The 12,969-nt window shown below is 42.9% G+C and overlaps 1 protein-coding gene across 3 annotated transcripts in view; it reads left to right on the top strand.

Moving 5' to 3' along the window:
* The first annotated feature begins 661 nt into the window (after positions 1-661).
* Positions 662-12,969, top strand: part of SOAT1 (sterol O-acyltransferase 1) — a 59,892-nt gene continuing 47,584 nt past the window's right edge. For 2 of the 3 annotated variants that reach the window (XM_082857187.1, XM_082857188.1), the window contains exon 1: positions 3,337-3,500. The gene's annotated coding sequence lies outside the window, so the exon portion shown is untranslated. Of the gene's footprint in view, positions 824-3,336; positions 3,501-12,969 lie in introns of those variants that run through there. The other variant, XM_082857186.1, reaches the window with a different exon arrangement.

Genomic DNA, 12,969 nt, shown 5'->3' with positions numbered 1-12,969 from the left:
TCTCTGTCAAATATGCCCACCCCACTTGCTACTGCCCTAGTTTAGGCACTTATCATCTCTCATCCATAGTACTGTAATGCCCTTCTAACTGGTCTCTCCACCTTCAGTTTCATTTCCTCTAGTACAGTACAGTCTCCTAAATCATGACTCTTCCCTACTTAACATCCTTTACTGGCTCCCCACTGTCTATGGGAGTCTGAGTCAGAATGTCTCAGCATGGTCTACATATTTCTTTTTTTTTTTAAGTTTTTATTTTATATTGGAGTATAATTGATTAACAATGTTGTGTTGGTTTCAGGTGTACAACAAGGTGATTCAGTTATCCCTATACATGTATCTATTCTTTTTCAAATTCTTTTCCCATTTCTTAAGCCCTGACACCAACTTTATCTCTTGCCACTTCTTGGTAAGTAACCTACACTTCAACAATACTCAACTACTTTCCAGTCTCTTGCATAGTTCTGGCTCTAGTTCTGGCTCCCTCTTGTCTTGTTAGCCTTTGACCTTGTTTTTCTTTTGCTTAGAATGTCCCTTCTCCCTTGCCTGCCAATTAAATTTCTCTTTCTTCCTACTGGTTCAGAAAGCTAGAGTCAGGTAGACTTCCTCCATTCAACCTTCCCTCTCCTAGAGTAGCAGGCTGTGATAATCATTCTATCTGCTCCTACTGAATCCAAAAGATAACAACATCAAAAATAATGATAAACCTCAGTGTAGAAAAGTGTAAAATAACTGTTGATATTTATTGACTACTTCTATATGCCAGCGTCTGTACTTGGAGCTCTGTAGGCATTGACTCATTTCATCCTTACAGTGACCCTGTAAGGTAGGCACTTAAAAAATTTTTTTTAATTTTAATTTTTTTATGTCTTTACTGGAGTATAATTGCTTTACAGTGGTGTGTTAGTTTCTGCTGTATAACAAAGTGAATCAGCTATATGTACACATATATCCTCATAGCCTCTCCCTCTTGCATCTCCCCCCACCCTCCCTATCCCACCCCTCTAGGTGGTCACAAAGCACTGAGCTGATCTCCCTGTGCTATATGGCTGCTTCCCACTAGCTATCTATTTTACATTTGGTAGTGTATATATGCCCATGCCACTCTCTCACTTTGTCCCAGCTTCCTTTCCCCACCCCCCCAACCTCTGCCACCAAGGTAGGCACTTTTATTATCCCTTCTTATTATAATACTTGTCCTACTTGTCTTGAAATGGCTAACTTATTGTCAATCTCCCCAATAGACAGTTGTTTTTATTCATCTTTAGATTCCTAGCAACTAATACAAGTTCCGTACGTGCGGTTTTTGGAATGTGATAAAGCCAACATTCATATTTAACCAAGCCTTGATCCCAAGGAGTGAATGATGTGAGATTTTCAGGTCAGTGGTGGGAGAGGCTTGGAGTTTGGGCAGAGGCATTCAGGGTCCCTCCAGTAATATTAAATGATCTTTCCCCTTGAACTAAATGGCATCCTCCTACTTGCTTAAGAAAACCACCTGGGAGTCACCTTGTTTACCACCTTTCTTCACACCTGTACCTCAGGAAAATATCCTGAGATCCTTCAACTTCTGTTTCTATAGCAACCACCCTAATCCAGGTCACCGTCATATATTGCATGGACTTGTCCAATAGCTCTCTATCATTCTCTGGCTTCTCCCTGTTCCACTTCTAACCCCCTGCAAGTCATTCTCTACAAAATAGGTTGACTTAAAAAACAAGACAAGACATAACTTAACAAACAAAAAATCCAAACAACAGGATTAGCCTTCTGCTTAACTTGCCAACCTCAGTCTCATACCCTCCACACAAGGTGTTTCAGGCCTCCCGGCCTTCTGTTCCTCAAACAAGCCAACGTTGTTCAGCATTAGCACTTCCGCACCCATGTCCTCAGTCTAGAATGCTCTTCTTCCCCATAATTGGCATAGCTGGCTCCTCCTCATTTAAGGCTTAGTTCAGATCATCTCCTCAAAAAGTCCTTTCTTGACCACTCTGTTTTGTTTTCTTCTTAACACATCACTACCTGCTATTATTTTATTTACTTTTTTTAAAAAGTTATCTTTTCCACTAGAAATATAAGCATCTAAGTGCTGGGCTTCTGTTATATTCACTCCTGTATCCCTAGCACCAAGAACAAAATACATTATTTTTTGAATGAATAAACGAAACAAGGGAAAAAAACGAGCCTTTTTAGTATGTGTATATAGTGGTGAGCAGTCTTACAGAAAGGAGTCCCTGTGTTCCTACTGCTCTTAAACTGGTAGGAGGGGAGAGGTGATGTATCAGATCCTATTGTCATCCAGGTGGCAGAATTAGCAATCACAACTGTAGAAGAGGTAAACTGGGTGTGCCTGCCAATGACTGCCAGTCCTGAATTGACTGAACGCTGAAGCCAGGTTCTGCTTCGGGGTGAACAATGCTGGGTGCTCTGGGCGGCCAGGGGAACTTATACAAATCTCTTTGTTAAAAGGTCCACCGAGAATAGTCAGTTTAGGTAACCTTGATCCATTTGTTCAGGGCAGCCTGACCGGGTCATGGGTGGCCATCTCAACCTGATAGTGTAGGGTTGGATTGACTAGACAGGCTAGGTTAGCTCGTACTGGTTTGCAGGCTGAGAGTGTGGCCCTTCAGTCCCTGTTGCCCACATCATTCCCTTTTCACCTACCTTTACCTACGTATTGGCCTTCATAAAATCTAAGCGATCTAAACAGATACAATCTAATTGTATCTAATGTCCTAATCTCTCTGCATCATTATTTTCTCTTTAATTGTGAAGTCCCCTTTTAAATTACTTCATTGCCCCGGTATTTCACTTACCTTACTGTCTCTTTATCTAGTTCGCTGAAGGACACAGTTGAGAACAATTTTCGAAGCATTAAAGTATCCCATGACAAACGCTTCTGGCTAGCGCTTCTAGTTGTCCTAGGGGGTCAGTTCAAACTGCAATATTCCACAGTTCTATAGGCGGATTCTGCGAGTCTCTGGAAGAGGCACTAGACTCGTCAGTTCTGCGCTACCATGCAGGGCTCCTTTTCGGACAGGCAGCAAGTTGCCTCGGTCCCATTTCTGCAGAACATTGAATCGCTGGGGTAGAAATGGAAAGCAAGCTACTGTCGCGGGAATCAAGGTCTACTCGCGCAAAGCTTCCCGCTTAGTGGGCCAAGGCCAGCGTGGGTCTCTAGCCCTGGGAACCCCGCGCACTCGGGGAGGGGCGGGGCGGCCGTGGGCGGTGGGCGGAGCCTGACGGCGGGCAGGACCACCAATGAAAGCCTCAGCCGGCGCTGGCCGTGCGCATGACGCTGCGTAGCGGGCTGCGAGGCTGGGGGCGGAGGGGCTGGGGAGTTGGGCGCGTTACGTTCGTTTGCTGTTGGGCTGGTGGCGTTGGTGGCCTGGGGCAGCCGGGAAGCGAGCGGCTAGGAGCCGACCTTCTTGCCAGCCGCGCTGTGACGGCTTCTCGGCTTTGCCTTCCTTGCTGAGGTCCCCGCTGCCAGGCTCCGGCCCCAGGTAATGCCCATGCTCCCCAGTACCCTCCTCACTTCCTGGCAGGGTCCACCCGCCTTTGCCGGAGAAGAAGGGGAGAGAAGTGGCGGCTGCAACTCTGGCCCGGGGGCCTGGCCTTGTCCTGGGCTGAGGGGAGGGGGAGGCTCCGCGAGTCCTGGGCAGTTTGGGGGATGGGGCGGGCGGGAAAGTTACCTTCGGGTGCTGGTATGGCTGGCAGCCTTTTAAACCTTGGAGGTTTGTTTGGTGTCCCCCCAAATCCTGTGACATCTCTCAAGCCAGTAGTAAAGAAAGTTATGAATTAGAATACATTTTATTCCTTAAAAAGCGAAACCAAAAACGCACTCAGAGTGTCAGCTTCTGACTGATTTTAGGGGAAAAAAGTGTGAAGGGATAGGTGGTACTTCAAGACATCGAAATCTGGATACCAAAACCTTTAATCAACTCATTTTATTTTGAAGTATTAGGATGTGATTAAGTTTCTGTCATTCTTAAATGTTAATAGCTATGCAGTTTAAATGATATGTATGTTTAGAGGTTATTTGTAAGCGAGAAACACCTATAAGCTCTCAGGTGGGTGCTGTTTAAACTAATTTTTTTCCAGAGTCCCTTGAATTCGAGTAGAATTCAACTCGAAGCATTCTTCTTTTTTTCCCCTTGCTTTAAGTTGGGCGGTATTGATGTTAGGGAAGTTGTGTGTTGTTTAGGCATGAGGATGGATTTTGGAAGGAGCTCTGATGCATTCAAGACTATTCCTTTAAAAATGCACGTGTCTCATTGCATCATGTGCTGCGAACTCTCAAGATTTCACATTCTTAGGATAAAGATCAAAACACTGCTGCCACTCTTATCTCCAGTTCAGTTTGAGCTCTCTGGGCTCCAGCCACACCGGTTTTATTTTTGTTCTTCTAAGAAAGCCTCTTTCTCTTTACTATCTCCTGGTCTTTAGGGGTTTCCTTCACTTCTAATTGGCTCATTTCCTCTAATATCAGCCCTAATATCACTTTTTCAGGAAACCCATCCTGTGGGGGGTTAAACCCTCCTAGCGGTCTATTTTTCTTAGCTGCAGTTAATCATCAATTGTAATGAGCTGCGTTAGTTACTTAGATGCTTTGTTTCTTCTACTAGCATGTAAATTTCATGAAGGCTGGGCTAGTCCATCTTATTTAGGTCTTAGTTCGCAGTCTGGCCCAGCACCTGGCACAATGAGAATGAATGAGTTGGAGGACAGAGGAGGGAACTTCTTTTTTTTTTTAATGATTGCTTTTATTTATTTTATTTTTGGCTGCATTGGCTCTTCGTTGCGGTGCGCGGGCTTCTCATTGCGGTGGCTTCTCTTGTTGCGGAGCATGGAGTTTACGCACGCGGGCTTCAGTAGTTGTGGCACGCAGGCTCAGTAGTTGTGGCGCACGGGCTTAGTTGCTCCTCGGCATGTGGGATCTTCCCGAACCAGGGATCAAGCCTGTGTCTCCTGCATTGGCAGGCGGATTCTTAACCACTGCACCACCAGGGAAGTCCCAAGGAGGGAACTTTTGAATGAAAAATATTAACTAGAGGTTACCTGTTTCCTTTGGGAAGGAAAAGGAAAAAGTTTTTAACAAAGGCCAGTTAACAAAATTTATTTTTGGAATTTATCACATAGGATAAATGATTATAGTGACCATACAGGTGTAAATGAGAATTTGTGTTCTTTAGTTTTGCTAATTGATCAGCCAGTTCTTTGATATGTAAATATAGGGTTGTACTAGGGCAAACCTTTATTTGGAAAGAAGAGAGGGAACCTTTCTTCTTTTGAATTTGAATTGTATCTGTTTTGAATTCTTTTGTTTTGAATTGTATCTGTAAAGTGTTTCTCTTTACCCCTACGGAACCTGGGAGTGATGTAACAAAGTCTTCACCTAGAGTAGGTGTTCCTGTTCAATGTTTCTTTCTTTTTTAAATAGATTTAAATGTGCTTTTGAAAGCTTTATTAATAAGGAACACTGCAGACAGGCTAACGTGAACACTTCTTTCCAACGTGATTCATTTTAGTGGTTCAATCCAATTCTTTTTGTTTCGCTTTCTTAAGGCAAGTTAGATACTACCACACTGAACATTCCAAAACCAGTGAACTGGTTGGATTCTTAAGAAATAATTGCTCAGTGTGTTGTATTTTTAAAATAGCTAGTCAACTTTATGCCACTTTGGGTGTAAATGTTTCTGCTGCCACTTACTGTCATGTGACTGAGTTTAGTAGTGTTTCCGAATCTTTTGCACCTTTTAAAGTGGAAATTTTAAGTGAGGTATGTGATGCACTGACCTTGGCACCCAGCACTTTTAAATGTTACTGACATGATAAACATGAGTGCCTATTTCCTTTATTGCTGCACCTCTTGTGAGACTAGTCTTATGATCATGATTTTCACTTCCTCAACTCATTTTGCAACCCAATTCAATATGTTTCTTTCTCTCTCTTACTGAAACTTCCTTCTTCCTGAAACTAATTATGCATGTAAATTGTAGCTACTAATGTCCCCAGATTGTGAAATATTCAGTGCCCCATGCTCTTTTTTTTTTTCTTCCTGTATTTTTTTGGTCCTACCTGAATTTTCCATGGTATTGACCGTAGGTTACCTCTTGTATCTTCTAACTTGATTTGGAACATTGCTTGCTCCTGGTTCTCCTCTAATCTTTCCTAGGCCTTTTTTTTTTTTTTTTTTTTTTACAGTTCTTTAATTGCCTTGTAATATTGGAAAATGTTAACCACTTCTAAAATGAGATAATAGTGGGAATTCCCTGGCGGTTCAGTGGTTAGGACTCTTTCACTGCTGTGGCCTGGGTTCAATCCCTGGTCAGGGAACTAAGATCCCTCAAGCCATGTGGCGTGGCCAAAAGAAAAAAGGGTTAATAGTATCTGCCACATAGATTGTTGTGAGGATTAAATGAGCCAAAGTAAGTACTAGGCAAATGTTAGCTTTGTTATTTACTAAGTAATCTCTTTTCTTGACTTATGGCCTCTCCCTGAGACTTCCTTCCTGTGCTTGGCCTTAGCTGCTGCCTATACACCAATGAATCCCACATCTCTCTCTTTAGTCCAGATTTGTATATTCATTTGCCTGTTGGCGATAATCACTTGGCTGACTCACCGGTATATCATATTGAACTTACCTACTCATTTCTCTTCTCCTGTAGTTACTTAGCTTAATGGCACACCCGTAGGCTTAGTTAGGAAACTCACTTGGGATCTGTATTTCCAACTGCCTTCTGGGTGTAGGCACCTGGATATTTCATAGATGCCTCAGCTTAATGTTTGTAAATTTATCCGATCTCTCTTATTTCTTCTTCATGAAATCATTTGTCCATTTAAGAAATACATGTCATTTGAGCCTTACTTTAGGCCCTTATCATTTGCGAGAGCTCATTGTTCTCCCTGTTATCCAGGAGGGCAAAATTTCCCCCTTTACCCCTCTTGAGTTCTCTTTTTTCCCCCCCAGTATTTGCTTTTTTATTCTGATAAAATATACATATCATAAAATTAACCTTTTTAAAAACAATTTTATTTTATACTGGAGTATAGTTGATTTAACCCCTCTTGAATTCTTGACACGAGGTAGATTAACAGGAGAAAAAAGAATCTTTGATTCGTGTGCATGGAGGTCTCATAGAAACAAGACCTAAGAAGTGGCCAAAGTAGGCAGCTTTTATATGTTTTAGACCAACAATAAATTAGAGAGGAATTGACAGGACAAAGAAGCTTAGGTTTGGGTGCTTAATTAGTAAGGAACTTAAGCAAAGTTTGGGCTTGGTTAGTAAATTAGCAAAGAAGTGGCACATGTTTCCTTATACAGGTCTCTGGACCCTGAACTCCCCATCTCTGGTGATAAGGGTGTCTTCCTACCTTCCATTACAGGAAGGGCACCTTTTATGTGGGAGATTTATTTCCTGTCTTCAGGGAGACAGAGAGGAGGGTCACAGTCTCCCCCTTGCAACTGCTGTTTTCTTCAAAATAGTCAGTATGCCACTGAGGCATATTTTGGGGCAGCCCGCCCTGGGCCCCATCACTGCCAATAGCACATCCCCACATTGCTACCTGAGTTCTTACTAAAAGACAAATATCAAGTCAGACAGATATAAGTCACCCTCTGTTTAAAAGCCTCTATCAGCTCTTTGTTTTGTGTGTTAAGTTCCAAACTCCTTAGAATTGCCCCTAAGGACCCTTGACCTTTTGTCCTTGCCCTTCCATTTACCCTGTGCTCCAGCCTTTTCCTTCTCTTCCTTTAAGATTTAACCTAGATTTTACCTACTTCTCGAAACCTTTCCTAATTGCCCCTAAGCTCTATTGGGCATCAGGCCTGTATTCCCTTCATGTACATACATCTAAATTACTGTTCTGTAATACTCCTATAATTATGTTTTTATATCTTTCTCTTAGTAGTTTTTCATTCCTTGAGGGCTCAGACTGTTTAATCATCTTTGTATCCCAGGGCCTGGCATGTAGTAGATGTCAATAAAATGTTTGAACTAATGGATCTGTCACCAAGGTCTGTACATGTTCATGTTTTCAGAGTGCTCTTCATCTGGTTCTGTTTTGATGCCTGGCAAACTTCTATGTCTTCTTTGAACTCTGGCTCTAATGTCACCTCCATGAGGACTTATGCAACTTCTCTAAGTGGTTGGTTGTGCCTTCTCTTGACACCGTGTGTGCGTAAGTGTGTGAGAACAGTTAATGGGGTAGACCTCTGTATTTACATCTAACATCATTGTAGAAAGAGGTGCTTAAAATACATGGATTTTCAGATAATTGACACGTACCTTTTACGTGTCAAAACTTAAAAAAATTGTTTTTCAAGGCAAATTAAAATTTTTGTCCTTGCCTTCTATGTTTAAAGTACCATAGCGTTTTACAAGATGTGCCAGGGTCATTAAAGCATGAACTTCAGGGGAGTTCCATGGTAGTCTAGTGGTTAGGATTCCAGGCTTTCACTGCTTGGCCCAGGTTCAATCCCTGGTAGGGGAACTAAGATCCTGCAAGCCGCGTGGCACGGCCCAAAAAACCAAAAACCGAAAAACAAAAAAAAACAGCATGAATTCAGCAGGTCTGCTTTTTTTTTTCTTCTTTTTGGCTGCGTTGGGTCTTAGTTGCAGCACGGGGGCTCGTTCATTGCCGTGCTCGGGCTTATCTCTAGTTGTGGCCCACGGGCTCCAGAGCGCATGGGCTCTCTAGTTGTGGAGGCGTGGGTTTAGTTGCCGTGCAGCATGTGGGATCTTAGTTCCCCAAGCATGGATCGAACCCATGTCCCCTGCATTGGGGGGCAGATTCTTAACCACTGGACCACCAAGGAAGTCCCTGCAGGTCTGCTTTGATACAATAATGTGTTGGGGGACTCATAAGAAACATAAGCCCTTTAACCCTATGTGAAAAGACCTATGGTTGCTTTCTCTTTTTTAAAGTTGATTCCTACTTTCAAAGTTTTCTTTCTTACGGTTGTCTATAATTATGCTTCTGGTTGTCACTACTTTTTTCTGTGTGAATTGGGGACAGGATTACCTACCTCACAGGGTTATTGTTAAGTTTAAAGGAGGTAATGTATACAAAGATCTTATCAGAAATTGTAGCCAGTGGTAAGTACACATTAAAAGGAACTTACCAGCAATTCTAATAATGTTCTAATTATTTGAATTGTTTCAGGAGAAAAATCTCTCAAGTTTGAGAGATTTTCCAGGGAAGTAAAAGTCATGGCATTTGTTAGCAAACTGTTTTTCAAAGTCTGTTAGACAGCCTGGGTTTATAATTGGGTCCAGAATGGCAGATGCTGATGAAAAGTCTTAAGCTCTAGAACGGATCATTTTTATGTACATCCATACAACTTAAACCCCAAACTGGGGTCTATGTTTATCTTTTAGTGTTAACAGGTAAAGTTAGAAATGAACATGAGTTCCAACTCTCATACTATCCTCTTGATGATTGTTGCATGAACATGTGAAGGGAAGTTGTTTTATTTCCTTACCGTGTATGAAAATGCTTGATAACTATTCATTCATTCATGTATTAAGTACAGACTGTTCCAGGCAAAGTTCTAGATAGTTGGATAAAATAGTGAACAAGTCAAAATTCTGCTTTTCATGGGGATTAGTCTTGTGGGGTAGACAATTAAAACTATAATGTATTGGGAAATAAGTGCACTGAAGAAAAATAAAGCAGGGTAAGGGATAAGACTAACAGGGTGTGAGAGTGTTTATTTTAGTTGGGGTCGATAGGGGAGTCCCTGGGGAGGGGACATTTGAGAACTTGAATGAAGTGAGGGGGAAATCCTTGAGGGAGGGTGTCTGGGGGAGATAATCCAGATAGAGGAAATAGCGGACACCTTTAAGTGGGAGTGAACTTGGCTTCACCAAGAAACAGCAGAAGGCCAAAGTAATGAGAATGAGCAATGAGAATTGTAGTCGGAAGTGGAGGGTCGGGAGGTGAATGGCAGATCATGGAGGAGTTACTAGACAATGGTGAGGGCTTGGAACAGAATTCAGTGCCTGAAGGATTTTGAGCCAGGGGAATGACCTGCTCAGATATACCTTTTAAAAGGGTACTCTGGGGCTGCCCCTGCCAATGCAGGGGATGCGGGTTCGTGCCCCGGTCCGGGGGGATCCCACATGCCGTGGGGCGGCTGGGCCCGTGAGCCATGGCCGCTGAGCCTGCGTGTACGGAGCCCGTGCTCCACAACGGGAGAGACCACAACAGTGAGAGGCCTGCGTACCGCAAAAAAAGAAAAAAACGGGTACTCTGGGCCCTGTGTGACCAGAAGGGAGAAGATGAGGAGAGACCAGTTAGGCTACTACAGTGAGAGGTGGCGGTGGCTTAGACTGTGGTGAAGGTGATGGATGTGGTGAAAAGTTTAGAATGTGATACATATTTTGAAGAGAGAGTAAAATGGACTTGCTGTTGGATTGATTAAGGGAAAGTAAAGAATCAAGGATAACTTTGGGTTTTTTGTTTTTAATCTGGGCAGAGACTGACTGCTAGTTCCATTAACGGAATTAGGAAAGACAGAAGAATGGAATTGGAGGGAACATCAGTAGTTCAGTTTTGGTCATGTTAAAAGTTTGAGATGCCTGTAAGACATCTACCTACATAAAGGTGTCCGGTGGGCCTTTGGATAGGAGTCTGGAGCTCAGGGAGGTCTGGACCTGCTGAGGAAAGGAGGGTATCACAGTAAGTGAACTGGTGGTGATCAGAGCGTTAGACGCTAGAAATGAAAATTATGGACATGGTGCAGTTGTTGGTAACAGTAAGTTCTAGGGGAAGATGTGACTGGGACATAAGAACAGCTTTTTGGAGAAAGGAAGAAGTCAAGGAGCTTGGAGGCCAGGAGCTTGGATCTAGTACATAAATGTTGAAGTGAAAGAAGTGTGGAAGAATTGGTGGAAGGGAGAAAGGGGGAGTGAGTGAGGTGTTCATATCCTCAGTAAAGGAGGGGAGTGATCAGGAAGACAGAACATACAACAAAGAGAAGTATCAGGTGTAATAATCTGGCTGAGGTATTTAAGGAAGGGAACGAGGAACAGCGACCTGGAAGTAAGAGGAAACGAGGAGGATAACTTCCCCTCCTGTGTTAATAGGAGGGCAAGAAAAAACTATGGTACACCTCACATATAAGGGCAGTGATCCATGTCAGCACCTAGAAACCACTTAGAATTAATTACAGTTTGAATTTTTGACTTTGCAACAGCTAAAATAGTCTGGCTAGCCAGTGTCTAGATTGGTAAGGGGGTGGATTCACAGTCCTGAATGAGCGGTCAGAACGTTCAGCTCTCCTTCATCTCACCTGGATGATTGCAGGAGTCTGCTAGGAGGATGGTTGCCAGGGTGTCCCTTTTTTACGCTCTTGCCCTCCTTGTGGTCTGCTCTCCACACAGAGGCCAAAGTGATCCATTTGTGTAGAGAAGGAACAGTTGAACTGAGCATTACTGTAATTTCCCTCCATTTTCTGCCACAACAGCCATGTACTGTTACTGACATGCATGGTAGGAGGAGCTCAATTCAGACATCATCTCATAATCTTATGATTTACATGATATGAGGATTTGGTTAAAATTGAGGTGAGGTGTAAGTAATAGTTATCCTTCCTAACATCTGTATGTGTGACAATAACAAAATTTGTTAATGCTTTCTTGGAAGCCACGTGGTGCTTGAGCTGCATTTGAGAAAGTGTATAATTATGGAACTTTATTTACCCTCATCTAGCACATATTAAGAGCAAACACAAGTAGAATTTGAGGGATGATATGACTGTGTCATTTAGCGTACAGGGCATAGATATGTAGGGATCAGATTCACTTAATTTTTTAAGCTAGGTTGTTAATAGAATATTGGCACTCGAGTGTGTATTATCTTTGTGTGTGTGTGTGTGTGTGTGTGCAGTAGTATTTTAAACTTTCTAGATGAAGAAACAGATTGAGAGGTTGGAGGATTTACCTGAGGATGCAATATGATGGAGCAGAGATGTTAACTTACCTCTTGGTGTTGTGATACCAAATCTTGTGCTTTCCCCACTGTGTTATGGTTCTCTCTTCCTGCTAACGGAGGAAATTGAGGCCAAATACCATAGACTATGACATAAAGCTTTTTATGAAGAGTTTGTGTTTTCTTCTTTGGCTCACTTCTAAAATGTCGATGGATCTATGGCAGTGTAATTGTGCAAACTCAGTACCTGTGCTTTAGCTTTTTTTTTTTTTTTGAGGTACGCGGGCCTCTCACTGTTGTGGCCTCTCCCGTTGCGGAGCACAGGCTCCGGACGCGCAGGCTCAGCGGCCATGGCTCACGGGCCCAGCGGCTCCGCGGCACGTGGGATCTTCCCGGACCGGGGCACGAACCCGTGTCCCCTGCATCGGCAGGTGCACTCTCAACCACTGCGCCACCAGGGAAGCCCTTTTTTCACCTTCTGGTCAGCAAGAGAGAACTGATTTCTCACTGAGTTGATACGGTCTCAGCCAAAAGCAAAGTAACATTATTTTAGTTAGCCTGTATTGCTTGCTTTATGTGATAAATGTATAATTGTTTATTTCAGTTACTGAAATATTCAAAGTAGGTTTTGCATACCCTTAGTCTAGGGGGCCCCCGCACCCCCAATTAAGAACGATTGTTGTAGGTCTTATTGTTGAGTAGAAGGTATAAAGCTGTTAACAGTGAAGATGATGCTCATTGGCATTCTGCCAGCATACATTTTCCTCTGAGTTTAGAGAACTTATTACTCAGAATAATTGGTTGTGGTATTAACTGGTACATCACTTTCTGTACTAATATATACCTATCATATTCCAGATACGCCCCACTAGATTCTGGGAATTCAAAGAGAAGATACCATTTAGTCCCTGTCTTTAAGAAGCTTATGCTGAGTGTAAGAGGCAGATAGTATTGCTCATTGAGTATCTTAGTGTGACAGGATGTACTGGGTGCAGTTGGACCACAGAGGACGGTGAGGTGAGAGATGGTGGTCAAAGA

The sequence above is a fragment of the Leucopleurus acutus genome (assembly GCF_964270905.1).
Source record: "Leucopleurus acutus genome assembly, chromosome: 2".
Taxonomy (NCBI): Eukaryota; Metazoa; Chordata; class Mammalia; order Artiodactyla; family Delphinidae; genus Leucopleurus; species Leucopleurus acutus.
The sequence above is the reverse complement of the archived record's forward strand: the minus strand, read 5'-3'. Positions and strand labels throughout refer to the sequence as shown.